At 41.0% G+C, this 27,771-nt stretch overlaps 1 pseudogene; it reads left to right on the plus strand.

Moving 5' to 3' along the window:
* Positions 1-1,643: 1,643 nt before the first annotated feature.
* LOC134758085 (protein capicua homolog) lies at positions 1,644-26,076 on the plus strand (annotated as a pseudogene).
* The last annotated feature ends 1,695 nt before the right edge of the window (positions 26,077-27,771 follow it).

Below are 27,771 nucleotides of genomic sequence, written 5' to 3' on the forward strand. Positions count from 1 at the left end.
ATTATGGAAGGTGAGTGGCTGGAGAATTGGGGTCGTTGATTCGTGGGGGTGAGGGAGATGAAACTGTCAGCACATGGAAACTGCATTCTTTAGTGAGTTAGCTTCTTGTGGGGGGTTTTTGGACCAGCTGAAGTCAGTAGGGTGCTTGAGATCAGCTGGTGTCGGCGGGATTTTTCAGATCAGCTGAGTCAGTAGTTTTATTAGTATGCAGGACTTGAAGCATTACCTCAAAGGGAAAATTTAATGTTTTATAATGGTTAAGTTGTGGGGAATTATAATCTTGTAACAGGGTCTACATGATTTTGAGGCAACAGACATTAAATAATTATGACAAAGCAGGTCATACAACTGACTTAATGATTGATGTTGAATGTGCTGAGTAATTTTGTAAAGTGGAGCGGTTTTAGCCCACCTTGGGCTTAATCAAACCCCAACCCTGAGGTGAGAACTAATACAGTGTGAATTGGGTGAAAACCACTCTAGCTTTTTCCTGCCAGCAAGGGGCACAGTTGGGGTAAGAGTCAGGATTTGAGGAATAAAACTGCCTGGCAGTAATCTGCAAGCACGTATGGCTGCCCAGTTGGACACTTCAGGGGCACAGCATGAACACATTAGCGCTCCTGCACGCTGTCTTAGCATGGCGTGTATTTAATTATATACTGGACTGTAAGATCATTATAAGTCCTATTGTCAGAATTATGAGCCCACATTTTTAAAGTCCTTGTAAAGCAGACTGAAAACTTTAGGGGTACTAGTGAGATTTTATTGTCACAGAGTCTGTTCTTTCAGTCTTGTTGTGTCTGGAATCGGTGGGTTCCTGGTCTCACTGACTTCAAGAATGAAGCCACGGCCCCACGGCCCCACGGCCCCTTCCCCCCCTTCCCACCCCCCCACCGGGTGAGTGTTACAGTTCTTAAAGATGGTGTGGGTGTGTCCAGAGTTTGTTCCTTCAGATGTGTCCGGAGTTTCTTCCTTCTGGTGGGTTCCTGGTCTCACCAGCTTCAGGACTGAAGCTGCAGACCTTCATGGTGAGTGTTACACCTCTTAAGGAGGACACAGACCCAAAGAGTCAGCAGCAGCAAGATTTATCTTGAAGAACAAAAGAACAAAGCCTCCGCAGAATGCAACAGGACCCGCCAAGTTGCCGCTGATGGCTCAGGCAGCCTGCTTTTATTCCCTTATCTGACCCCACCCACACCCTGCTGATTGGTCCATTTTACAGAGAGCTGATTGGCCCATTTTTCAGAGAGCTGATTGGTCCATTTTGACAGGGTGCTGACTGGTGTGTTTGCAAACTTTGAGCTAGACACAGCGCACTGACTGGTGCATTTACAATCCTTTGGCCAGACACAAAAGTTCTCCAAGTCCCCACTAGATTAGCTAGACACAGAGCACTGATTGGTGCATTTACAAACCTTGAGCTAGACACAGAGCACTGATTGGTGCGTTTACAAACCTTGAGCTAGACACAGGGTGCTGATTGGTGCATTTACACACCTTTAGCTAGACATAAAAGTTCTCCAAGTCCCCACCAGACTCAGGAGCCCAGCTGACTTAACCTAGTGGATCCTGCATGGGGAGCTAGGGGAGCTGCCTGCCAGTCCCGCCCCCTGTGCCCTTACTCCTCAGCCCTTGGGTGGTCGATGGGACCAGGCACCACGGAGCAGGGGGCAGTGCCCGTCAGGGAGGCTCGGGTCAAGCGGGAGCCCATGGTTGTGGGGGAGCTCAGGCATGGCGAGCTGCAGGTCCCAAGCCCTGCCCCATGGGGAGGCAGCTGAGCTGAGGCCTGGCAAGAATTAAAGCACGGCGCTGGCAGGTCGGCAGCGCTGGGGGACCCAGCACACCCTCTGCAGCTCTTGGCCCGGGGGCTAAGCCCCTCACTGTCCAAGGCCAGCAGTGCCGGCTGGCCGCTCCGAGTGCAGGGCCTACCAAGCCAGCGAACACCTGGAACTCATGCTGCCCGCAAGCGCCCTGCACAACCCGGGTTCCAGCCCGCACCTCTCCCTCTACACCTCCCTACAAGCAAAGGGAGCTGGCTGCGGCCTCGGCCAGCCCAGAGAAGGGCTCCCACAGTGCAGTAGCAGGCTGAAGGGCTCCTCAAGCACAGCCAGAGTGGACACCGGGCGGAGGCCTAGGAGGCACCGAGAGCAAGGGCTGCTAGCACATTGCATGTCTCATTGTGATTTCTATTTTAACAGTAATGCTGGTGAGTTGTGTCTAGACTCAAAAAGGAAGGGTGTATTATGAGACATGTCTGACCTCCCATCTCTTCATGGCCAGTAACTAAGTTTTAAGGTTTTTCTGGGTTCCTCTTGGCCACAAGTGAGTCTGTTCGGTCAGTACGGGGGCGCTTAGGATTTTACATTTCCCCTTTTTGGCTAAGATATGCCAGAGGCGGCATTGATGGTCAAACTTTTATCTTGTCCCGTATTGTTGTCAGTGGGACTCCTATGGCCAAAGGACTTAGAGCCGAAAGACTTACTGCCAATTAAATGTTCTGGGCCAGTTGGCAACGGAGGTGGGCAGACACTCATTAACCCTTAAGAAACTTTTGAGCAGCATAACAGCTGAGAGCCAAAACCCAAAGATAAGCTTACAGAATTGAATCCTGGTCTTAGATACTGAGATAGCAATTATTTATATGAGACATAAGCATTTTGTTAAACCCTTTTGAGTTAAGGAGTTTAGAGAGGCAAAGTTTCTCAACTTGTCGGCTATTTAGGCATTCATGTGCCCATCCTGGATTTGGAGGATCTGAACTAATTTTATCCCTCAAAACTGGCCCTTGGAATTTTGTGTGCCCACTTCTTTCACGGTAGTCCCTGAGCCTAGAAATTGAATAGTTTTAAATTCTGGCCTCATGTCTCACGAAAGCAATTCATTTTGACTAGAACCTTTTTCTGGGTCTGAAGATGAGGCTTTGGTTAACTTGAGTTTGATGTCACATACAGGTATCAATGTTTAAGATTTAGCAAGATTTGACGCCTTTTTTAGATGAGATACGTGTACCCAGGAGTCAAAGCCCTGTCACTTAATAAGGCGCTATTATCAAGGATTAGTTAATAGCACCTGAAATAAAGAACATTTTCAAAGGGGCTGGAGGGAGTCCATTAGCTGATTTTTCTTTTAGTGTAATTGTCAGGCTAGAAGTGGTGATACTGCAGTTCATGGTCTGACTGGAAGCTGTAAAAAGATTTTACAACTTTGCAGTGATTAATTTTTATAGCTTTGATAAGCCCCAGCAATAAGTCAGAGACTTAATTTAGTATTTGATTTTGAAGATGTTTATCAAAGATGTTAAAAGGCTCAAAACAGAATCAGACAGAGGTCACTGTAAAGTAATAGTTATTTATTTAACTAAGATTGAGAAGTAAAAGACCTTAAAGAAAATACCGAAGGTTATATGTATGTAAAAAATTTAATCCTTTTAAATCCTAGTGTTTTTAAGTAATTAAAATTCTAACAACAATGACATAGAAATTATCTTGACAAAATGTAAAAATCTCTGTTTCTTAGGCCAGTTATTAAAAAGGCAAAGAAAAACCTCCTGCTGTGTGATTACTTTTCCTTACGGGAAGCCCATTTAGATAACCTGAAAGTCAAACCTGATGAAAAAGGTTCTTGAATTAATCAGATGCAGGAAGCATGTGTCCAGGATTATGAATATAAACTATATTATAAAGGAAACGAGAAACTAGAAACTATTTAGACATGACTCTTAGTAACAGCATGGGAAGTTTTCCTGTTACATGGAACAATTTAGACTTATCAAGAAAAGCCAAGAGTATACAGTCAGGTTGCACTGGAAGAAAACATTGCTTTTTCAGACCTTTAAGATAAACATTTCAGTGTCAGGCTATCACAGTAAAGTTAGAAATGGAGGCCAAGGTTATAGGTGCTGACAAAAAAGTTGAAAGAGTTCTTATCTCAGGCTTTCTCAAAGGGTGAAAAAGCTGATAGCACCAAGGCACAGCAGAAGTGGAATTTCTGAGATATAAATTTGAGGGACTTTTTAAAAAAAAAAGGTTATAAAATTAAAAATGAGAACCTCTTATAATTTAATTAAGAGCAAATTAATATCTTAAGAAAATCTTATTTAAATATAGGGAGCTAAATTTTAGAAAAATTATTATAAATTATTTTATAAAATTGTAACTAAGACAGGGTCTGACTTTGTTGCCCAGGATGGAATGCAGTGGCCTGAACAAGGCCCACTGCAGCCTTGACCTCCCAGGCTCAGGTGATCTTCCCACCTCAGTTTCCTGAGTAGCTGGGACCGTAGGCACGTGCACCAGCAAACCTGACTAATTTTTCCATTTTTTGTAGAGATGGGTTTTTGCCGTGTTGCCCAGGCTGGTCTGGAACTCCTGAGCTCAAGCCATCTGCCTGCCTTGGCCTCCCAAAGTGCTGGGATTGCAGGCATGAGCCACTGCACCCAGACATAAACTTTTTTCTAATAAATTATCTTTTATGAACCTTATTATGACTTTCATAGATCATCAATGACATTCTTAAATTTTTGCTTTGTCCTAAACCAAGTTCTTTTTAAAATAACTAATAATTTTATTTTAGGGCAAAAATTTACCATACTAAATTTTTTCATTTATTAAAACTATTTTTATAGTCATAACTTTTTAAATATTTCTCTCTCCTACTTCCTGGGTTTCTTTAACCTTGTTTTGTGAATAACTTTCCAGGTCTATAATTCAAATCAACCTTTAGATAATTTCTGAATTAGACAAAATTATTCTTTTTTTAATAAGAACATATTTTTGGTACACTTTATATACAGAATTACATATTAACTAGAATCTTTATTCTTAGTAACTTTAAATTTTAGTGAAAACCAAGGAAGCAAGAAATTTTGAATTGTCTGCCAGACATTCATACTTTATGGATGAGAACCACTCCACAATTTTTAGAAACTTTTTTTTAATATCATAACCCTTTCTTAGTTGGAAATAATGGTTATTTAAGATAATTTTAAGATTTAAATTATACAAAAGTTTACCCATAAGCATTTGTCTCATTTATATTAATTTATTTATTTTTAACAGTTTAACTAGATTACTTATGAAAACTGAGATATTAGACAAAGATAGTCATCATTTAAAATTATTTCCCTGTTAACCATTTTTATAGCCTCTGAATATCAGGTGTTTACCTAAGTAGAAACTTAGAGTAAACATATGGATACTTTTGCCAATAACTCAGAAGGTTTAGCTGTTTTCATTAAACCAATAACATCAAATTGGCCCTATTTATCAAAAATATATACAAATAAAGATTATTTTGTTTTTGGCTGGGTTTATAGCTTTATATGCTTCATGCCAAACCCTGACACCATAATAGATTTAGCAAAGACAAATATAAAACCATTTAGCCAATAAACCCAGACACAAATGTATGCTGATAATTTTGAAGATATTTAATTTTAATTTTATTTATAATTTTAAAGCCAGTTTTTAAATGAAAGATTTATTTAAATCACATTAACTTGAAAGATATTTGGAGTTATGTACTTAATTTATGAGTGCTTTATTATTTATAAGCCAAGTTGGTATCGTGTAGACTTAATATATAACACAATATATGTTTATATAGGTAAATTTATCTAAACACACATATATAAACAAGGATTTTACAGCTTTTACTTCGGAATTCCAGCCATGAGACGGTAATACAAACTCACCAGTTTATAAAAGATGGCTGAATCTGAATTATTTTGGACAAAATTGTGAGCCTGTCCACATGGCTAAACTTTGTGTGCCTTGGTAGGTAGTCCAATGAAGGCTGTGAACCAAAGAAGTTTTTACGGGAAAAAAACATTTTTATCCTTTCCCCTCCACTCCCAGTTTTAAATGAGTTTTAATGTTTACATTTCAGCTAGTACTGGCAGAACTGTATAAGAAAAACAAAATCTCCAAGTAACTTTGAGTTAGTAGTACCACGAACAGAGAGTTTTATCTCAACACCAGTAGCTTAATAATAGCAGATTAGAAGTAGGCAGAAAAGAAAATAAAGAGAAAGATACACAAAGAGTTTTTAATCCTATAGCTGCAAATCAACCTTTTGAGTTCTGAATTTTCCTCACTGTCATTTGCCCATCAGTTTAAAATGTGCACAATAACAGGCCATATATGTAACCAGCTGGAGTCCTAGAAAACATGGCGTGCCTTTTAACTTTCCCAGAGTTTTTGCAGTTTTTTCTGCCCTTAGTGGATAAATTACTCATTGTACTGATCTAAAGAGGACACCTCTTGTTTTCCCAATTCTCAAGATGCAGCCTAATGGGGCTGCCTGGAGGAACCTAACCAACATTTCCCATTCTGGCTGAAAGGACGCACACAACAAAAACACAGATGCTAGTCACTCTGCTCAGTGCCCAGATTTGACGTGGAAAGATTCAACCTTGCCTCTGCGGACCCCGGCACCTTTGATCCAGGGATCAAAGTGGAGAGGAATGACCTGTGCCCAGGAGTTCAGCAGGTGGTCTCTGGGCAAGGTGGAAAAGTGGACGGCCACCCTAAGTGAGGCCTGCTAGCTTTCACTAGCAATTCCTTTAGGGATATTTTTCACAAATATAAACGTACATAACAAGACAAAGACAAACAAAAGGCGTTCCAAAATGAAGTTTTAAATTTTAAAAATTAAGAGTATTTCTCCCAAGCAGTGCCCTTTATTTTTTTTCCAATATAGGAGAATCCTCTCAAACAAGACCCTTCCTATTATTAGGGATGGTCAACAAGACCTCCAAAGAGGCTGCAAGACTCCCAAAGAAGACACAAACCCCCGAAGAGGCCACGAGACCTCTGAAGAGGCCAAAAAATCAGGAGAAAGGAAAAAGGGTGCCAGTTGCATAGAGAAAATTTACCAAAGATGTCTTCAAAACGAGTAATTGTTACTTTGCTGAAGGCAATTTATGCACCAGGATTGACACTGCCCCATCAACAGACAAGGCACAGGAGACAGCCCCCTAGTTCAACGAAACTGAGCAGCCACTTGGACTCGACTCCAGGTCCGTCCCAATGACATGGTGGCACCGAGCCATGTGCAAATGCCCACAAGGGACTCCTGGCTAGATCACCATAACGTGTTATAGGACCAACAGGCTTGTATGTCTGCTGTGTAGTAATATACTAGTTACATAGACAGCAGGAATGTCGCAGAGAAAGAGTTTAATTATCACAGGGCGCTGAGCGACGAGATGGGAAGAGATTCGCAAGTACATGTCTCTGAAGAGTTTGGGGCTGGGGCTTTTTTTTTTTTTTTTTTTTCTTTTTGAGACAGTCTCACTCTGTAGCCCAGGCTGGAGTGCAGTGGCGCGATCTCGGCTCACTGCAACCTCTGCCTCCCAGGTTCAAGTGAATCTCCTGCCTCAGCCTCCCAAGTGTCTAGGAATACAGGCGCCCACCACCACGCCCAGCTAATTTTTATATTTTTAGTAGAGACGGGGTTTCACCATGCTGGCCAGGCTGGTCTTGAACTCCTGATCTTGTGATCCACCCGCCTTGGCCTCCCAAAGTCCTGGGATTACAGGTGTGAGCCACAGCGCCCAGGTGGGGTTGGGGCTTTTAAGGGGATTATGGAGGATGAAGGACTAGAGAATTGGGGTCATTAATTGGTTGGGGTAAGGGGCATGAAACCTACATGATGTGGAAAGTGCATTCTTTGGTGAGTCAGGTTCTTGTGGGATCCTTCAGACCAGCTGATAGTAGAGTTTTTTAGATCTGCTGGTATTAGTAGAGTCTTTCAGACCAGGTGAGTCAGTAATTTTATTAGAATGCAGGACTTGAATATCTCAAAGGGAAAACTTAACATTTTATAATGGTTAAGTTGTTATCTATAGAAAGTTAAGGGGAATTATAATCTTGTAACGGGGTCTACATTGTTTTGAGGCTATAGACTTTACATAATTATCAGAAAGCAGGTCAGAGAACAAGCTGGCTTAATGATTAATGTTGAATGTGTTGCAAGCTTTTTTTTTATTTTTGTTAAAATTAAAAAAACTTTTGTTAAAATTAAAAAAAACTCTCCATGTTTTTCTGATTTAATGTTATAAAGTTTACAGGGGCAGTTTTCCCATTGTGGAGGCTTCACAGCAGGGCACGAGAGCCACGTTTTCCTGACATCTGTCCCCAGTCCCATTTTTTTCAACTTGTAGCCAACTATTTTTGTTGTTGTTGTTGTTGTTGTGTTGTTCATTTGCTATTTCCTGATTTAAAACTCCAGCTTTTAAGTTGCTGTTTCCTGCCTGATAGAGACTTTTGCTACTTTACAGAGTAAAGGTAACTACAGAGAGGGAAACCCCCTTTCCCCCACAAGAAATAGTCACCTCTTCTAGCTCAGATGCCCTCAGCTCCAGGTGCATGTCCAGGTTCACACTGAGGGCTGAGTGTTCGAGTATTCCCCTGGGAGGCGCGGCACTTTCTGAAAGCTCTCTAGTTATATTCTTATGGTGGAGAGGCAATAGCTTGATAAATGACAGTATAGTATGTCTTTTTTCATTTTAAAATCTTTTTCTTGTCTTCTTATTTTTATTTAAGGCAGGTTTCTTACAGACAGCAAATAGTTGGGTTTTAATTTTTTGTGTATAATCTGACAATCTCTGCCTTTTAATTGGGATATTTAGGCCACTTACAGTTAATATAATATTGATAGGGTTAGATTTAACCCTACTATTTTTCTAGTTGTTTTCCAGCAAATTGTTTCTTATTAACTAGTTATTTTATTTTTTGTTCCTTTTTTTTTTTATATTTTTTGGGTCGGTTAAAAATTTTATATGATTTAGTTGTGTCCATTTAAACATAAGAACTGGGTGACTGCTGAAGTATTCTGCACCAATTTAATCAATGAAATGGTTGCAATATTCTCACACTTTACTCTCCTAAGAGTGAAAAGTCATGGAGCTGGAGACATGTTTCTATCTTGCACTAAAAATCACCATTCCAAACAAATGATCAGACAAAGGTTTGGGGAGTTAATTATCTACCAGTTTGACCCATCTAGATATATTTCTTATGAACAAGATTTGGAGCTGACTAATAACCAGTGTTGGGAGAAACTTTGGGACTTTTCTCCAGAGAATGAAGATTGTATTTCTGGTGTTCTACAAGCTCTACCTAAAGATTCTACCTGCATAACATGGATAAAAAAGGAGACACAGCACTGCTAATTATTTCATTTTCAGGTAATCAATTACAGCTATTTACTCCATTCACTGTGTCCAGACCATACTTACCACCTGGTTATTTTTAGATGGCATGAAAAAATTACTCCAATAAATGGGATATGGGAGATGATGCTGAGCAGCAGAGTGTTTGCACTATATGTGACCATAAATCAAGATGATATGTTACTAAAACAGCTGTCTGGATATGATGGAAAGCAGATTGTGGCCACCTGCCCGGAAGTTGGCTGTGGCTAGAAACCAGTTTGGAAAGACAGCAAATCTCTAATTGAATAGTTAACTGAATAATGACCCTAATGGAGTACCATTCCCTTCAATAATGCTGGTAATGAGTTTCTTATTCCCTCACCCCGGAGAAAAACTATTGGATATTTTAATCACTATAACATCTTCTGTTTTTAAAGGTCAGTGGCCAGGTTTGGTAGAAATCAAGATAAAGAAATTAATTTGTGTGTAAACTATGATAAACACTAGTGATGGCAGCGCATTATTGGACAGTGAGATCTTTAGTAATGTTCTCTAATGACCCAAGTGCCAAAGATAGGAAGGGAATTTATCATCTCTTCAGGTGCAAAATGTTGGGGCAGGACAGATAAAAAATCATTGTGACATCTCTATTTTGTCATCTCTATGTTACATAATGATGCCTGGAAGCTCATGTATGTAAAACCTTTACTACAATATCTGAGATATAGTTCTGTTCACAAACCAGATGTAATCCAGAATTCACTGAACCATGGTGGCCTCTCATTACCACCCAGATCACTAGGATGTGTGATACATGAGAAAGGCCATTTGTATTGAGAATGAATGGAGAATTACAGTGCAGCTTAGATTGTTTGATGTGTCAATTATTTGTTTAATCTCTGCCACAGCTATATGGTGAACAAAATATTTTTATCTTATTAATAGAATAAAGTGAATATGTTACTCATGTAAACAATGATCCCTGTGATGAGAAAATATTAAATAGATTGAAATCTCCCACTTACTAACACTCAGTAAATTTGGAGAAAGTTTCATTTTCTTATCTGTAAAATGGCTCTTCAATGGCTTTTAGAAACCTCAAAAACAGCATCATTATCTATCATATTACAATAAAAAAATTTATATTGAGTCTGAGCAATTTAGTCAACCGAAAAAGAATAATTAGGAGGTAATGAGTGGAGAAATGTTTGAAGTAATAGTCTTCTCTATACCTAATCATTTTCAAATAATGGTTCTGATAAAATAGAATAAAGATTTCATGAAAACTTTGATAGTCAAATTCTATTTAGCATTGATATATTTATTCTTTCAAGTAGGCTAGCACGTTGGTTGATATGTTAAGAAAATCTTATTTATTTTATTCACTTTTTCTATTCATCATATGAACTCAGTCTGAGACTTAAAGAAAAAATATTTCTGACAGAAAAAAAGCAACCATAGCTTCAAATTACAGTGATATTATTTCCTATCTAAACCATAGACTTAAGAAGTGCTTTCTCAAAATTTCATGTACAACACAACTGTACAGATTTCTTGGTTCACATATATTCTGATAAATTAGGTATAATAAGGAAGTACGTATTTTGTTGTTATTTGTTTTTTTAAGTAGCCCTCATCACAAAAAGCCTTTAGCAAACATATTTTAAAAAGTAACACCTCTGAAATAATGAAATTTGTTAATGTTTTTTCCAAGAATGTGACAGTAAAACTAATGCCCTCTTAAGTGATAAACAGGGAATCTTATCAGTTACAGGAGTAATGTTTCTGTATTTGGTGTTTTTATAGGGAAAAACTAGATCATAGAGGAAAAGGTTACAATTTGAACACTGGAATTATTCAGATTCTTTCCCCTTTTTCTCAAACCTATTGATGATAGGATTTGGGTTTATAGTTTTGTTTTCAAAGCACTTCTATATATTATAATGATTTACTGACTTGTAATGAAAACTCAGTATATATAAATTAATGCTTTTGAAAGGCTTTTGCTTATTACTAGTATAAGATTTATTAAAGTAATGTATTAAATATATGAATTGACATACTCATTAAAGAGATTTTTCCAAAACAGAAATGTCATTGTAGCCAAAATACTCTTCATCTTAGTTCTTCCTATGCTTTCTACAACAGTTGGCACTTAATTTTGTGTAAATAGGAACCAAATATTTATAGTTGGTTATGTTCAAGGTTTTAAACACTATGAGCCTCTTTAATCTACTGTCCCTTTTTACAATAAACCAACACACATTTTTGATATAACGTAGCACAGAATAAGAAATAAATGAGGAAACAACCTGATTTCAGAGAGTTTTATCTGAACAAAGTGAGAGAATTATATTACTTCTTTTCTATTTATGGTGACAATGTGGAAAATAATTCTGCCTAAGAAATTGATTGAAGGTAAATACAAACTTTTACTTCAAAACTTCTACCAGTTATTTGTCTAAAGATGGCAATAGCTCTGTTCTTTGGAAAGGTACAGTCATGGACCTCATCCATTACTCATTTGCAGCCACTGAGCTAGATCAACAGACTTTTTCTCTAAAAGGCCAAATAGTATTTTATGCTTTCATGAGCCATATGGTCTCTGTAGTAACTACCCACCTTTTCCATTTAGTGCAAAAACTGCCATAAACAAATTGGTGTGGCTATATTCCAATACAACTTTATGTTCCCATAAAATTTTCCTTACGAAAAAGAGTGGTGCGTCAGCATTTGGCCCATGGGCCATAGTTTGCTGACTTCTGGTCCAGAAACAAGAATATAAAGAAGGGAGAATTGAAACAGATCTACCTAATAATTTAAAATTCTATCTCCATGGAAAATCTGAGCAGATAATATTTTCATTATTATAAGTATTATCACTGAAAATATTTTGTTTCACCTTAGGAGGTGTGTGTGTGTGTATGTGTGTGTGTGAGAGAGAGAGAGAGTAGTAATTAACTACAGACAGTTAAATAAAGGCACTGTTCAGAGATGTGTGGGGAGATTTGAGAGGACCATCAAGTGATGGTGAAGTACATAAGATCTGGGAATAACAGGAAACTCTTTTCCCTTTATTAGGGAAGGACATGGTCTGCAGGAGCCTGGTCAGAGCTAGATTTCCAAGAGGGGTACCTTACATGATATGTGGCCATAGAAGCACACAGGCACTTCTAGAACTATGTAGAAACATGGAATGATAAATGTTCTGACCACTATGCCCACACCCATGTGTCCTTTATTCTCTTGCTGGTACCTGCCATTGGCTGACACAAATTGGAAACCAGAGAGCAAGGGATTCCAGGTGTTGCAGTCTATAACAGTCTCCCATGGCACATGGAAGGGAAGAAAAAGGCAGGGAATAAATTGCGGAGTGCAAGGGTGACTCAATATTATTTCCAGGAACGATCACTGATGATTAAAAGAGCATAATAAGATGTATGAAGAAGTGTTGTTTTTTAATTTTATTGAAGCATAATTAAAATGCACTTATGCAAAGTAAAAAATTTTATAAGTTTTGGCATACATATATATCCATAAACTATCACCACAATCAAGATAATGAACATATCTATCACTGGAAAAGTTTCCTAATGTCCCTTTGTAACTTCCCTCCCATACTTTCCAACTCTCATCCCCAGAAAACCACTGATCTACCTGTTTTCTATGACTAAAGGCTAGTTTACATTTTTCAGAATTTTATTTAAGTAGAATCAACAGTACAGTATGTTTTCCTTTTTGTCTGCCTTCTTATACTTAGCATAATTATTTTGAGATTCATACAGGTTCTTGTGTGTAGAGATAGTTCATTTTATTTTGTTGCTGAGAAATATTTCATTATACGGAATGGAAGTTATTTATTCACTCACCTGATGATAAACAGTTGGGTTTTATCAGGTTTTGGCTATTGCAGATAAAGTTGCTATGAATATTTTTGTGAAAGTTTTTGTAGGAACGTAGGTATATGGGGTGAATGAATATTGTTCCCCAAAAAGATATATCTAAGTATTAGCCTCCAAACAAATGTGAATGTGACCTTATTTGGAAATTGGATTTTTGCAGATGTAATTAAGTTAGGGATCTTGAGAAGAGATCATCCTGGATTTAGGGTGGGCCATAAATCCAAAGACTGATATTCTTATAAGAGAGAAGAGAGGAAGATTTGAAAGACACAGTCTGAGTGAGCAGAAGGCCATGTGAAGATAAGAGTCAGAGTTTGGAGTGAGGCATCTATAAGCCAAGAAATGCTGCAGCCACCAAAAGCTAGGAGAGATGCACAGAACAGTGCATCACAGCCCTCAGAAGAAGCTCATCCTGTTGACACCTTTAACTTGATTTTCTAGTCTCTGAACTGTGAAAGAATAAATGTTTGTTGCTTTAAGCCACCAGGTTTGTGGTGATTTGATATGGAAGCTATAGGAGACTAATACAATATGCTTTCACTACTTTGGGGTAAATATCTAGGAGTAAAATGAATGAATAATATGCCAGATATATGTTTGACTATTTAAGAAACAGCCCAACTCTTTTTTTACAAAGTTGTACCATTTTATATTCTCATCAGCACTGTTCTAGTTATTCTACATCCTTGCCAACTCTTGGGATGTCAGACTTTTCAACTTTAGCCAGTAGATTAGGAACGTCGAGAGATAACTGACTCTAGTTTTACTTTGCATTTTTAAGCAATTAACAGTGTTGAGCATCTTTACATGTGCTTACTTTGCCTTCGATATACTTTCTTCATTGAAGTGTCCATTCACATCTTTTGTCCATGTTTACTTTTTTTGTTTTGTTGTTTTATTATTGACTTCAGGGGTTCTTTATACATTCTGAATACAAGTCCGTTTCAGCTATGTGATTTGCAATGTGTTCTTTCGATTGGTAGCTAGCCTTTTCTTTCTCTTAAAAGTTGATTTCAAAATTCAGATGTTTTTAATTTTGATTAAGGCCAATTTATCAACTTCTTCTTTTATGGTGTATTAAAAAAAGCTTGGCCTACATGAAGGTCACAAAATTTTCCTGTTATGTTCTCTTCAAAAAATTTTACATTTTTAGATTACATTTAGGTCTACGGTCCATTTTGAGTAATTTTTGTTAGTGCAAATAGATTAAAGCTATTTTTGTTATGTATAAATATCAAACTGTTTTAGCATAATTAGTTTTAAAAAATGACCTTTTTTCTACTTAAAACTTGCACCTGGCACCTTGCAACTTGCACCTTTGTAAAAATCTATGGGTCTATTTCTGGACTCTTCTGTCCCATTGGTTGAATTGTCTATCTTTGCAAGAATATCACACATTTTTATGTTCACATTTTAAAAAACTAAGTCTTGAAATGAGGTAGTGTTAGTCCCCTACTTTGTTTTATCTTTTTGAAGTATATTTTTGGCTTTTCTAGAACTTTTGCATATCCACATTAATGTTAGAATCAGCTTATCTCTATATATGAAGAAGTGTGCTAGGATTTTTTTTTCAGATTGCATTGAATCTACACATCAATTTCAGGAGAATTAATATATTGAGAAGGATTGGTATATCCAGCCATTTATTTAGGTCCCCTATAATTTCTTTTGGCAGTGTTTTACAACTATCAGTACAAGTTTTTTTATTGATACAAAATATTTTACATAGTTATGGGGTACATGTGATATTTTGTTGCATGCCTAAAATGTGTAATGATCCATTCAAGGTATTTGGGGTATCCATCACCTTGAGTATGTATCATTTCTATTTTGGGAACATTTCAAGTTCTCTCTTCAAGCTACTTTGAAATACGAAATACATTGTTGATAACTACAGTCACCCTACTTTGCTATTGAACATTAGAGCTTATACCTTCTATCTAACTACGTATTTGTACCCATTGTTCAACCTCTCTTTATCCCTGCTCCCACCCACACACCCTTCACAGCCTTTGGTATTTGGTATTTATTGTTTTGCTCTCTAGCTCCATAAGGTCAATTTTTTAAACTCCCATGTCTGAGTGAGAACATGTAATATTTGTCTTTCTGTGCCTACCTTATTTCATTTAACAAAATGACTTTCAGTGCCATTTATGTTGCTGTAAATGACAAGATTTCATTCTTTTTATGGTTGAATAGCATTCCATTGTGTATATATACCACATTTTCTTTATCTGTTCATTCATTGACGGGTACTTAGGGTGATTCCATACCGTGGCTATTGTGAATAGTGCTGCAATAAACATGAAGGTTCAGATATTCCTTTGATATACTGATTTATTTTCCTTTGAATAAATTCTCAGTAGTGGGATTACTCGATTGTATGGTAGTTCTACTTTTAGTTTTTTTAGACATCTCTGTACTGTTTTATATAGTGCCTGTATTAATTTATGTACCACTAACAGTGTATAAGAGTTCCCTTTTCTATGCATCCTGGCCAGTATCTTTTTTTTTGTCTTTTTAATAATAGTCATTCTAACTTGGATAAGATGATATCTCATTGTGGTTTTGATTTGCATTTCCCTGATGATTAGTGAAATTTAACATTTTTTCATAAACCTGTTGGACATTTGTATGTCTTCTTTTGAAAACTGTCTATCCATGTCCTTTGCCCACTTTTTAATGGGATTATTTGTTATTTTTACTGTTGAGTTGTTTGAGTTCCTTGTGTATTCTGGATATCCGTCCTTTGGTGGATGAATAGTTTGCAAATATTTTCTCCAACTCAACATGTTGTCTCTTCATTCTGTTGATTGTTTCATTTGCAGAAACTTTTCAGTTTAATATAGTCGTATTTATCAATTTTTTTGTTGTTGCTTTTGAGATTTTAGCCATAATATCTTTGCCAAGGCCAACATCCTGAAGTGTTTTCCCTATGTTTTCTGTTAGTAATTTTATAGTTTCAGGTCTTATGTTTAAGTCTTTAATCCATGATAAGTTTATTTTTATATATGGTGAGAGTTAAGGGTCTAGGTTTATGCAGATATCCAATTTTTCCAGCACCTTTTATTGAAGAGGTTGACTTTTTACCCCCAATGTATATTCTTGGTGCCTTTGTCAAAAATCAGTTGTCTATAAATATATGGGTTTATTTCTGGATTCTCTATTCTCTATCCATTGGTCAATGTGTCTGTTTTTATACCAATACCATGCTTTTTTGGTTTCTATAGCCTTGTAATATATTTTTAAGTCAGGTGGTGTGATGCTTCCAGCTTTGCCCTCCTTTTAATTTTTTTCTTTTTGAGACAGAGTCTTGTTCTGTCACCCAGGCTGGAGTGTAGTGGTGCCATCTCAGCTCACTGCAACCTCTGGCCTCTGGGTTCAAGCAATTCTGCCTCACCCTCCAGAGTAGCTGGGATTACGGGCACATGCCACGATGCCTGGCTAATTTTTGTGTTTTTAGTAGAGACAGGGTTTTACCATGTTAGTCAGGCTGGTCTGAAACTGCTGACCTCATGATCTGCCTGCCTCGGACTCCAAAATTGCTGGGATTACAAGCGTGAGCCACCACACCTGGCCCTGCCCTCTTTACTTAAGATTACTTAAATAAAGCTATTTCAGTTCTATTTTGGTTTTATACAATATTTAGGATAGTTTTTTTCTATTTTTGTGAAAAATGTCATTGGCATTTTGATAGAGATTGCACTGAATTTGTAGATTGCTTAAGGCAGTATGGTGATTTCAATGATATTAGTTCTTGTAATCCATGCACGTAGAATGTATTTCCATTTGTTTGTTCCCTTTTAAATTTCATTCATCAGTGTCTTGTAGTTTTCTTTGCTGAAATCTTTCATCTTCTCGGTTAAATTTATTCCTAGGTACATTTTTTTGTTTTGTGTTTTTTTGTTGTTGTTTTGTTTTGTTTTGTTTTTGGTAGCACTTGTAAATGAGATTGTTCTCTGGATTCCTTTTTCAGCTAGTTTGTTACTAGTATATACAAACACTACTGATATTCTTACATTGATTTTGTATCCTGCAACTATACTGAATTTATTTATTTATTTAATTTTTTGAGACACTGTTTTTACTCTTGTTGCCCAGGCTGGAGTGCAATGGCGTGATCTCAGCTCACTCCAACCCCCACCTCCTGGGTTCAAGCAATTCTCCTGCCTCAGCCTCCTGAGTAGTTGCGATTACAGGAGCCCGCCACCATGCCTGGCTAATTTTTTGTATTTTTAGTAGAAATGGGGTTCACCGTGTTAGCCAGGCTGGTCTTGAACTCCTGACCTTGTGATGTGCCCGCCTTGGGCAGATCCCAAAGTGCTGGGATTACAGGCATGAACCACCATGCCTGGCCTATACTGAATTTATTTATGAGATCAAAGTATTTTGGTTTAGTTTTTAGGTTTTTCTGGATATAATATGGTATCAGCAAAGAGGGACAATCTGACTTTCTTTTTTCCAATTTGGATGCCTTTTATTTCTTTCTCTTGCCTGATTGGTCTGGCTAAGACATCCAGTACAATGTTAAATAAGAGTGATAAAAGTGGACACCCTTGCCTTGTTATATGTCTTACAGGAAAGGCTTTCATCTTTTCCCGATTCAGTATAATATTGGCTGTGGGTTTGTCATATATGGCATTTATTACATTGAGATATATTCCTTCTATGCCTAGTCTGTTGAGGGTTTTTATTATGAATAGATGTTGAATTCTATACAACATCTGATGCTTTTTCAGCATCAGTGGAGATGATCATATGGTTTTTGTCCTTCATTCTGTTGATGTGATGTATTATATTTATTGAATTGCATATGTGGAACCACCCTTCTATTCTTGGGATATATTGGATTCCATTTGCCACTATTTTGTTGAGGATTTTCGCATCTATGTTCATCAGGGATATTGGTCTGTGGGTTCCTTTTTTTTTGTCTGGTTTTGGTATCAGAGTAATGCTGGCTTCATAGAATGACTTAGGGAGAAGTCACATTTCTTCAATTTTTGGAATAGAAAAGAACTGGTGTTAGCTCTTCTTTGGATGTTTGATAGAATTTGGCAGTAAAGCCATTCATTCATGGACTTTCATTTTTGGGAGAGTTTTTATTATTGACTCTATTTCATTACTCATTATTGATCTGTTCAGGTTTTCTAATTATTCCTGATTCAAACTTGGTAGGTTGTATGTGTCCAGGAATTTATCCCTTCTCCCTAAATTTTCATGTTTGTTAATGTATACTTGTTCATAATGATATTCAATAAAATTTGTTATTTTTGTGGGATCAATTTTAATGTCTCCCTTTTTATTTTAATTTTATTTGGATCTTTTCTCTTTTTTCTTGGTTAATCTATTAAGTAGTTTATCAATTTTATTTCTCTTTTAAAACATCAACTTTTCATTTTGCTGATCCCTTCTATTTTTTTAATCTCTTTCATTTAATTCTTCTTTTCTTATTATTTATTTTCTTCTACTAATTTTCGGTTTCATTTGTTCTTGCTTTTCTAGTTCCTTGAGGTGCATTGTTAGATTGTTTATTCGAAATATTTCTAGTTTTTTTATGTAGGTGTTTATTGCTATAGAGTTCCCTCTTAGCACTGCTTTTGCTGTATGCCATACATTTTAGTATGTTGTGTTTCCATTTTCATTTGTCTCATAAAATTTTTGCTTTTATTCTTAACTTCTTCCTTGGCCCAGTGGTGATCCAGGAGTATGTTGTTTAATTTGTATGTATTTGTACAGTTTCCCTAGTTCCTCTTGTTATTGATTTCTAGTTTTATTTTATTGTGGTCTGAGAAGAAACAATATGATTTCAATTTTTTTAATTTGTTGAGACTTGTTTTGTGTCCTAACATATGCTCTCTTCTGGAGAATGTTTCATGTGCTGATGAGAAGAATGTTTATTCCATAACTGTCAGATGAAATGTTCTGTAAATATCTGTTAGGTCCATTTGGTCCTATGTGCAGTTTAAATACAGTGCTCCTCTGTTAATATTCTAGATCAACTGTCTAATGCTTAGAGTATTGAATTTCCCACCAATTATTGTATTGGAATCTGTCTCTCCCATTAAATCTAATAATATTTGCTTTATATATCTGGGTGCTCTAGTGTTAGGTGCATATATGTTTAGAATTATTATGTTCTTTTGCGGAATTAATTTCTTTATCATTATATAATGACCTTCTTTGTCTGTTTTTACTGTTTTTGACTTAAAGCCTTTCTTCTATTCTGACATAAGTATAGCTACTCCTGCTCACTTTTGATTTCCATTTTCATGGAATGTCTTTTTTCATCCCTTTTCTTTCAGTCTATGTGTCTTTATAGGTGAGATTCGTTTATTCTATGTTGAGCCTTTTTTCCCTTATCCACTCACAGTCTATATCTTTTAAGCGGTAAGTTTATATTCAATGTTATTGTTGATATGTGAGGACTTATTCTTATCATTTTATTAATTGATTTGTGGTTGTTTTGTATATCCTTTGCTCCTTTCTTTCTCTCTTACTCCTTATCATTGCAGTTTGGTGGTTTTCTGTAGTGGTAACATTTGAGTCTTTTCCTTATTGAAGTATTTGCTGAATCAGTGGTTTTTATATTTTTGTGTGTTTTCATGAGAGTAGATATCATTTTTTGGTTCCCAGCATAGGACTCCCTTAAGCATTTCTTGTAAGACTGGTCTAGTGGTGATGAATTCTTTCAGTTTTTGCTTGTGTTGAAAATACTTTTTTTTCTTCTTTATTTATGAAACATAACTTTGCTAGATATAATATCCTTGTCTGACTTTCTTTTTCCTTCAGCTCTTTGAATATATTATCCCATTCTCTCCTGGCCTATGAGGTTTCTGCTGAGAAAATCTCTGTTAGTCTGATTGGTGTTCCTTTATAAATGACTAGATACTTTTCTCTTGTTGGTTTTAGAATTCTTTGTCTTTGGCTTTTCACAGTTGGACTATAATACGCCATGGAGAAGATCTTTTTTAAATTAAATCTATCTGGGGATCTCCGAAGTTCCTGTATCTGGATGTCTGAACCTGTTGCTGGACTTGGGAAGTTTTCATTTGTTATTTTGTTAAATAGGTTTTCTAACCCTTTGTCTCCTCTTCACCTTCTGGGAGGGACACTGAAAATTAAAAAATGTGGTCATTTTATGGTGTCCCATATGTCATATAGGCTTGCCCATTCTTTTCACTTTATTTTTGTCTCACTGGGTTATTTCAAAAGACCTTCAAGTTCAAAGATTCTTCCTTCAGCTGCATCTAGTCTATTGCTGAATATTTCAAATATATTTTGTATTTCATTCAATAAATTCTTCAGTTCTAGTTCCAGAATTTCCATTTGGTTCTTTTTAATGGTTACTTTCTCATTCATATCCATAATTGTGTTTCTGATTTTTTTGGTATCTCTTTTCAGTATTCTCTTCTATCTCACTGGAGCTTCTTTAATATCAATATTTTGAGTCATTTTACCAGGATTTCAAAAATTTTTTTTGATTGGGATCTGTTGCTGAAGAATTAATGTGTTCCTTTGGAGGTGTCATATTTGCTTTTTTTCATGTTTTGTATGTCCTTATGTTAATATCTATGCCTCTGGTGGTAACAGTTGCTTCTTCTATTTCTTTTTTCTTTTCTTTTTTTTTTTTTTTTTTTTTGAGATGGAGTCTCACTCTGTTGCCCAGGCTGGAGTGCTGGGACTATAGGCACTCGCCACCATGCCCAGGTAATTTTTTTGTATTTTCAGTAGAGACAGGGTTTCACTGTGTTAGCCAGGATGGTCTTGATCTCCTGACCTCGTGATCCACCCGCCTGGGCCTCCCAAAGTGCTGGGATTATAGGGGTGAGCCACCATGCCCGGCCTGAATTTGCTTTTATACGGGAGAATTTTTTCCTAAAGGTGTACCTATGCTATTGGATGGGTAGGGCACTTTGGCTTTGATATTCTGGGTGTGTGCAGTATTGCAATCTCTGCATGATTTCTTTGGCTATAAATAGTGTCAGTGGTGTCTGTGATTTCCTTGGTGGCTCAGGTTGGTGTTGTTAATGGAGGCTGTGGCGAAGTTTTGGGATGCCACAAAGTCTAGTCTTCAGGCACCAGTGGCGGCATCAGTGAGCTGAGTATGCCTGTCCTTCTGTCCCAGGTTCGCATACACTGACACTGGTTTTAGCAGATCTAAGCAGGTCAATTCTTGGGCCTCCAGATAGCCTGTGTGAGTTCCAGAAATGGCAGCAATGGGGTGGGCAGGTGGGTAGATTCTTGAGCCCTCAGTAGTAGGCATGGTGTGAGTGATGGCAGTTGCAGTAGTGGAACAATGCTCTGGGACCCAAGCTGTCAGTGCTGTTGTTGTCAGTGGCTGCAATAGGCTGGGCGGGTCAATTCCCAGGCCTGCAGGTGACACATGTGGGTGGGTGCAAGCTGTGGTTGTAGTGGTAGTTTGGGTGGGCCTGACCTCAGACCCTGGAAAAATGTTCAGTTGCCAACAGTGTTGGACTGGGCTGAGCAATTCTCAGAGGCCTAAATGGCATGCCCTTGTACTGTGTGTAGGGGAGCGGCAGAGCTGGGCTGAGTGGGCCCATCCTTAGGCCCCCTGGTGATGTGTGCATGCACTGGCTGTGGTAGGCAGAGGTGGGGTGATTCCCTGGACTTCAGAAGAATGCTCTGGTGGGAGCAGCAATGGGTGTGCTGCAGCCTTGCTACTGAGGAGAGGTGCATTGTTTTCAGTGGGAGCAGCTATAGGCAGGCAGCTGGCAGGGCATGCTTTGCTCATATTTCGGCCCCTCTGTAGCCTACAGTGGCAGCTGCTGAAGGCAGTGGAGTTTGTCCTCAGGGCACATGAAAATGCATGGCTGCCCTTCGGCTGGGGAGTCAGGATAACAGCCAGTGGCTCCCGCCTAAGCCCTGGTGGCAGCAGTTGCAGGAAGGGAATGTCACTGTGGCTCCAGGGATATGAAGATGCAGGGTTTTGGGGCCCTAGGTTAGAACATAGCTTGATGAGAGCGGGGCTCTCAAAAACGCACCGTGCTGCAGCTGCTCAGGACTCAGGGATGTGTGGGACTCAGCCTGGGCTCTCTCATTGAATTGTCATTTGCAGCCTCCAGGAAGCTCCCTATGTTAATCTCAGGGCCTGCAAGGGTAGAGGGACTCTCCAGTGGCAAGGATTGTAGGAGTCCGTGAAAGGAATCTGGACCACTGAGGGCTCTCTCTTACCCTTTCCCCAGCCAATCCCAGCTAAGCAGGCTACCTGGCTGACCTCTCCTTCCATGCTTTCAGTGCATCCCAGCACTTCTCTGTAGAATGCCAGTGTTCTCTCTTAAATAATCTATTTGAGTTATGATTACCTATTTGCTATTTTGTTTCTCCTCCATAGAAGAGACAAGTACCAGATGCATCTAGTCAGCCATCTTGAAGCCCCTCTACCAACACAAGTTTTTCCCATCTTTTCTCAAATACCAATAAATTCTAGTAGCTTTACTCACCTATACATTCTAGTAGCTTTTTAATAGATTCCTTTAGATTTTCTACATAAGTGGTTGTGCTTTTCTAAGCAAAGAAAATTTATTTCCTGGGACTGCAGGCATGCACCACCACTACAGGTGTGTGCCACCACACCTGGCTAATTTTTGTATTTTTAGTAGAGATGGGGTTTTGCCATGTTGGCCAGGCTGGTCTTGAACTCCTGACCTCAGGTGATCCTCCCGCTTTGGCCTCCCAAAGACTTTTTTTTTTTTTTTTAATATAGAGACAAGTTCTCAGTATGTTGCCCAGGCTGGTCTCAAACTCCTGAGCTCAAGTGATCCTCCCACCTCAGCTTCCCAAAGTGCTGGGACTGACTGTATGCAGTGGCTCATGCTTGTAAACTCAGCACTTTGGGAGGCCAAGGTGGGAGGATTGCTTGAGCCCAGGAGTTCAAGACCAGACTAGGTGATAAAACACAATAGTAAACTTCAACAGGAGAGAGAATCTGTAAACTTGAATATAGATCTTCTGAAATTATCCAGCCAGAGGACAAAGAAAAAAAGAATAAAAAAGAGAAAAGAAGGTTGGGCGTGGTGGCTCAAGCCTGTAATCCCAACACTTGGGAGGCCAAGGCAGGCAGATTAAGAGGTCAGGAGTTCAAGACCAGCCTGGCCAACATGACAAAACTCCATCTCTACTAATAATACAAAAATTAGCCGGGTGTGGTGGCACACACCTGTAGTCCCAGCTACTTGGGAGGCTGAGGCAGGAGAATTGCTTGAACCCAGGAGGCGGAGGTTGGAGTGCAATGTGAGCCGAGACCACACATTGCACTGCAGCCTGGGTGACAGAGCACGACTCTGTCTCAAAAAAAAAAAAAAAAAAGAAGAAAAAAAAGAGACAGAGAAAAGAAAGCCAACAAGACACCATTAGGCAAACCATTGTCAGGTTACGGGAGTTTGAGAAGGAAAGTAGAGAAAGGAAAAGAAAGCTTATTTAAAGAATGGCTGAAAACTGCCTAAATCATTGGAAAGATTTAGACATCTAAATCCATGAAGCTTAAAGATTCCTAAAGAGGTTCAAACCAAATAGATACTCACCAAGTCACAATATAATCAAATAGTCAAAAGTTAAAGAAACTTTGCAGGTCGGGACAGAATCAGATAATACATTCAAAGTGCTGAAAGAAAAAAACTGCCAGCAACTAATACTATGTCTGACAAAGCTGTCCTTCAGAAAGAAAGAAGAAATAATGTGTTTCCTCGACACACAAAGCTGAGGGCATTCAGAACCACTAGGTCTACCTTAAAAAAATGCTTAACGGAGTTTTTCAAGTAAAAATGAATGAAGTTGGGAGCGGTGGCTCATGCCTGTAATCCCATTTTGGGAGGCCGAGGTGGGTGGATCACCTGAGGACGGGAGGTCAAGACCAGCCTGGCCAACATGGCAAAAACCCACCTTCAGTAAAAATACAAAAAATTAGCCAGGTATGAAGGCCACTGAGATCGTGCCACTGCACTCCAGCCTGGGTGACAAGAGTCAAACTACATTTCAAAAACAAAAAACAAAACAAAAAAAACAAAACTTGAGGCCTGGCCTTCTGCTCCTCTCCAACCCCCCCTTCTCTGGGCTCAAGCCACCTTGGCTGAGGAGGGGGCGAGGAGGTGTGAGCCCCTGCCAGGAACCCCCTGCCCAGACCAAGTACTCACCCCCCAGGCCTGCGTTCAGTGAGGCCTCCCGTGGCGTCAGCATGTTCGTGTGGAGGAATGTGGAAGGTCACTCTGTGGCCGTGTTCCCCTGGTACTCCATCCCCTTCCTGACCCCTCCCTGCAGCCACACGAGGCCCAGCAACCTGCCAGTCACTCAGTGGCCTCCAACCAGAGAAAACAACCTGCCAAGTTGGCAGCTGTTGCTCATGAGCGTCCGCCAGGTGGGACGGGGAGTGTTGACCCTGGGCGGCCCCCTGGAGCCACCTGCCCTGAAAGCCCAGAGCCTGCAACCCCACACACTTTGGGGGTAGTGGAACCTGGTAAAAGCTCACCTCCCACCATGGAGGAGGAGCCCTGGGCCCCTCAGGGGAGTCCCTGCTGGACAGTGAGACAGAGAATGACCATGATGATGCTTTCCTCTCCATCATGTCTCCTGACACCCAGTTGCCTCTACCACTCAGATGATGTCAGGCCCAGTCCCTCAGTGCCCTGCGCAAGGAACAGGACTCATCTTCTGAGAAGGATGGACGCAGCCCCAACAAATGGGACAAGGACCACATCCAGTGGCCCATGAGTGGCGGTCATGATCTTCAGCAAGCGGCACCAGGCCCTGGCAGGGCGCACCAGGGTCACCCCAACCAGGATAACCGGATCATCAGCCAGATGCTGAGTGAGCGGTGGTACACCCTGGGGCCCAGTGAGACGCAGAAATACCACGACCTGGCCTTCCAGGTGAAGGTGGCCCACTTGCAACAAGGACCAAAAGAAGTCCAGCTCAGAGGCCAAGCCCACAAGCCAGGGGCTAGCAGGAGTGTAACAAGGGCTCATGGGAGCAGAGCATATCAGAGACGGGTACTGCCACTGCCCGTGGGGTGTCCTCTGAACTCCTGTCAGTTGCAGCCTAAACACTCCAGAGCTCGGATACCAAGGAGCAGCTTCTGTGGGGCAGAACGACTGCACACAGTCAGGGAACCTGGCTCAGCCTGGCCCAAGCTTTCTCCCACAGGGGGGTACACAGCCTGGACGGCAGGGAAATAGACAGTCAGGCACTACAGGAACTGACACAGGTGGTGTCTGGCACTGCATCATACTCTGGCCCAAAGCCTTCTACTCAGTATGGAGCTCCAGGCCACTTTGCAGCCCCTGGTGAGGGAGGTGACCAGTGGGCAGCCCTGCTGCTGCCCACTTGAACTGCTCATTCCCAGCACATGGCCAGTGAGGACATAGCAAGTGACGAGGAGCACACGGTCATCCATGAGGAGGAGGGGGTGATGATGTCATTGCTGATGATGGCTTTAGCACCACTGACACTGATCTCAAGTTCAAGGAGTGGGTGACCGACTGAGAGTGGGGACAACTCTGGGGAGGAGCCAGAGGGCAACAAGGGCTTTGGTGGGAAGGTATTTGCACCTGTCATTCCTTCCTCCTTTACTCCTGCCGCCCCTTGCTGGATCCTGAGCCCCCAGGGTCCCCCGATCCACCTGCAGCTTTTGGCAAAGTCTATGGTCCCACCCTGTCCTCCTCCTACACATACTCGGATGCTTCCTCCTCAACCTTGGCACCCACCTGCTTCTTACTGGGCCCAGGAGCCTTCAAAGCCCAGGAGTATGGTCAAGGCAGCAGAGCGGGCCCCCTACGGCCCCTACCCCTGGGGATGGGGACCCACGGATGCCTTCCAAGGCGACCTGTTTCCTCCCAATGGATCCTGCCACCTTCTGGGGCAAGAGACCTGAAAGTGTGGGCGACCTGGAGCTACCAGGCTCCTCAGTCATCAGGGTCCCTCCCAACACTAAGGCTTTCCTAGGCAGGAGCTGGGCTGAGCCACCCGGGGGGCAGAGCCTGAAGAGAAACTGACTGTGCTTTCGGGGTCGGGGCAGAGGGAACACCACGGACATGGATCCCACACTGGAGGACCCCACCACGCCCAAATACAAGATGAGAAGATGCTCCAGCTGCAGCCCAAAGCCCAACACCCCCAAGTGTGCCATGTGTGATGGGGACAGCTTCCCCTTTGCCTGTACAGGTGGAGAAGCCGAGGACAGGCTCAGGGAACCAGAGACCGAGAAGGCGCTGTCCTCTTCACTGCACATGCCCTGGACCAGTGCCGGCCCTGATCATGCAGCTCTTCCAGGCCCACTGCTTCTTCTCGTCCACTAGGCCACAGCCGCCCTCCAGGCCCACTATGCACACATCTTCCCCTCCAAGGTTTGTTCTGCCCCTGCCCTGACTCCCAGCCCTGTGGGGGTCCTGACCGCACCTCACCTGGCTCAGACTCTTGACGCTGCCCTGGCTGCCCCACCACTGCCTCTGCCCGAGAGTCACATGAGGCTGAGAGTAGGGGCAGGGGCAGCAGTGGTGCCAGTTGGGGGGCGGTCCAGTGGGAGGAGCCTCAGCCTCGCGGGCTGCTCCGTGGCACTGATGACTGCATGATCTTCTGGGCACCTCACGGATCTTCAACTGCAGGTGAAACGGATGCTGGTGGTGGGTGCAGGGCCGCTGGGAGCTGCTGCATGGGTCCCAGAGGCTGGACTGGGGCAGGTGCCAACTGAAGCTGCTGGGGCAGCATGGGCAGGAGCTTCTGCACACAAACCTTGGAGAAGAAGATGTGTGCATAGCGGGTCCACTGCTGCTGCCCCTGCCCTGACTCCCAGCCCTGCCTAACCCCACCTCACCCTGCTCAGGCTCTGTTGCAACCCTGGCTGCCCTGCCACTGCCTCTGCCCCAGAGTTGGGGCCTTGACAGCCCAGCTGGAAGGGGACACCCCAGCCCTGCCTCAACACCTGGGGGTCTCCGTAACTACCACAGGCAGGTGGGCGACCCCAAAGAAGATCCCAGGACTCACAGTACCCCCTGAGAACATGGACAGTATGTGGGGGTAGCAATGGAGGGCAGGATGGTTATCTTCTCCCAGGTAAAGCCATTTAATCCTTTCAGTTTGGGACGGAATAAGGCCTGCTTTTTTTTTTTTTTTTTTTTTTTTTTTTGAGACAGAGTCTTGCTCTGTCACCTAGGCTGGAGAGCAGTGGTGCGATCTTGGCTCACTGCAACCTCTTCCTGCCGGGTTCACGCCATTCTCCTGCCTCAGCCTTCCGGGTAGCTAGGATTACAGGTGCATGCTACCACGTCCAGCTAATTTTTGTATTTTTAGTACAGACGGGGCTTCATCATCTTGGCCAGGCTGATTTCGATCTCCTGACATCGTGATCCGCCTGCCTCCACCTCCCAAAGTGCTGGGATTACAGGCGTGAGCCACCACGCCTGGCCAAGGCCTGCTCCTCTTATCTATACCCCCTACCCCTGCAGCTGTGCCGGGGGAAAGCTGGGCAGTTTCCCTCCTCCGAGCCCCTGTACATACCATGAATTGTGGGACCTTCAGAGCTTTTCACTTTTTGGAAAATAGCTCCTGTTGGGGCTACAAGATGGAGTGTGAAGAGGGCCTTGGGCCACAGGGAGGTGCCTGTGGACTAGGGGGAGTTCATGCACCCCTTCTTTCCCCAGAGGGGCTGGACTCAGGTGAGTATGGGGGTGGGGGCTCCTGCACTTCGACGCAGGCAGCGGGAGG

The sequence above is a fragment of the Gorilla gorilla genome, chromosome 1 (assembly GCF_029281585.2).
Source record: "Gorilla gorilla gorilla isolate KB3781 chromosome 1, NHGRI_mGorGor1-v2.1_pri, whole genome shotgun sequence".
Lineage (NCBI taxonomy): Eukaryota > Metazoa > Chordata > Mammalia > Primates > Hominidae > Gorilla > Gorilla gorilla.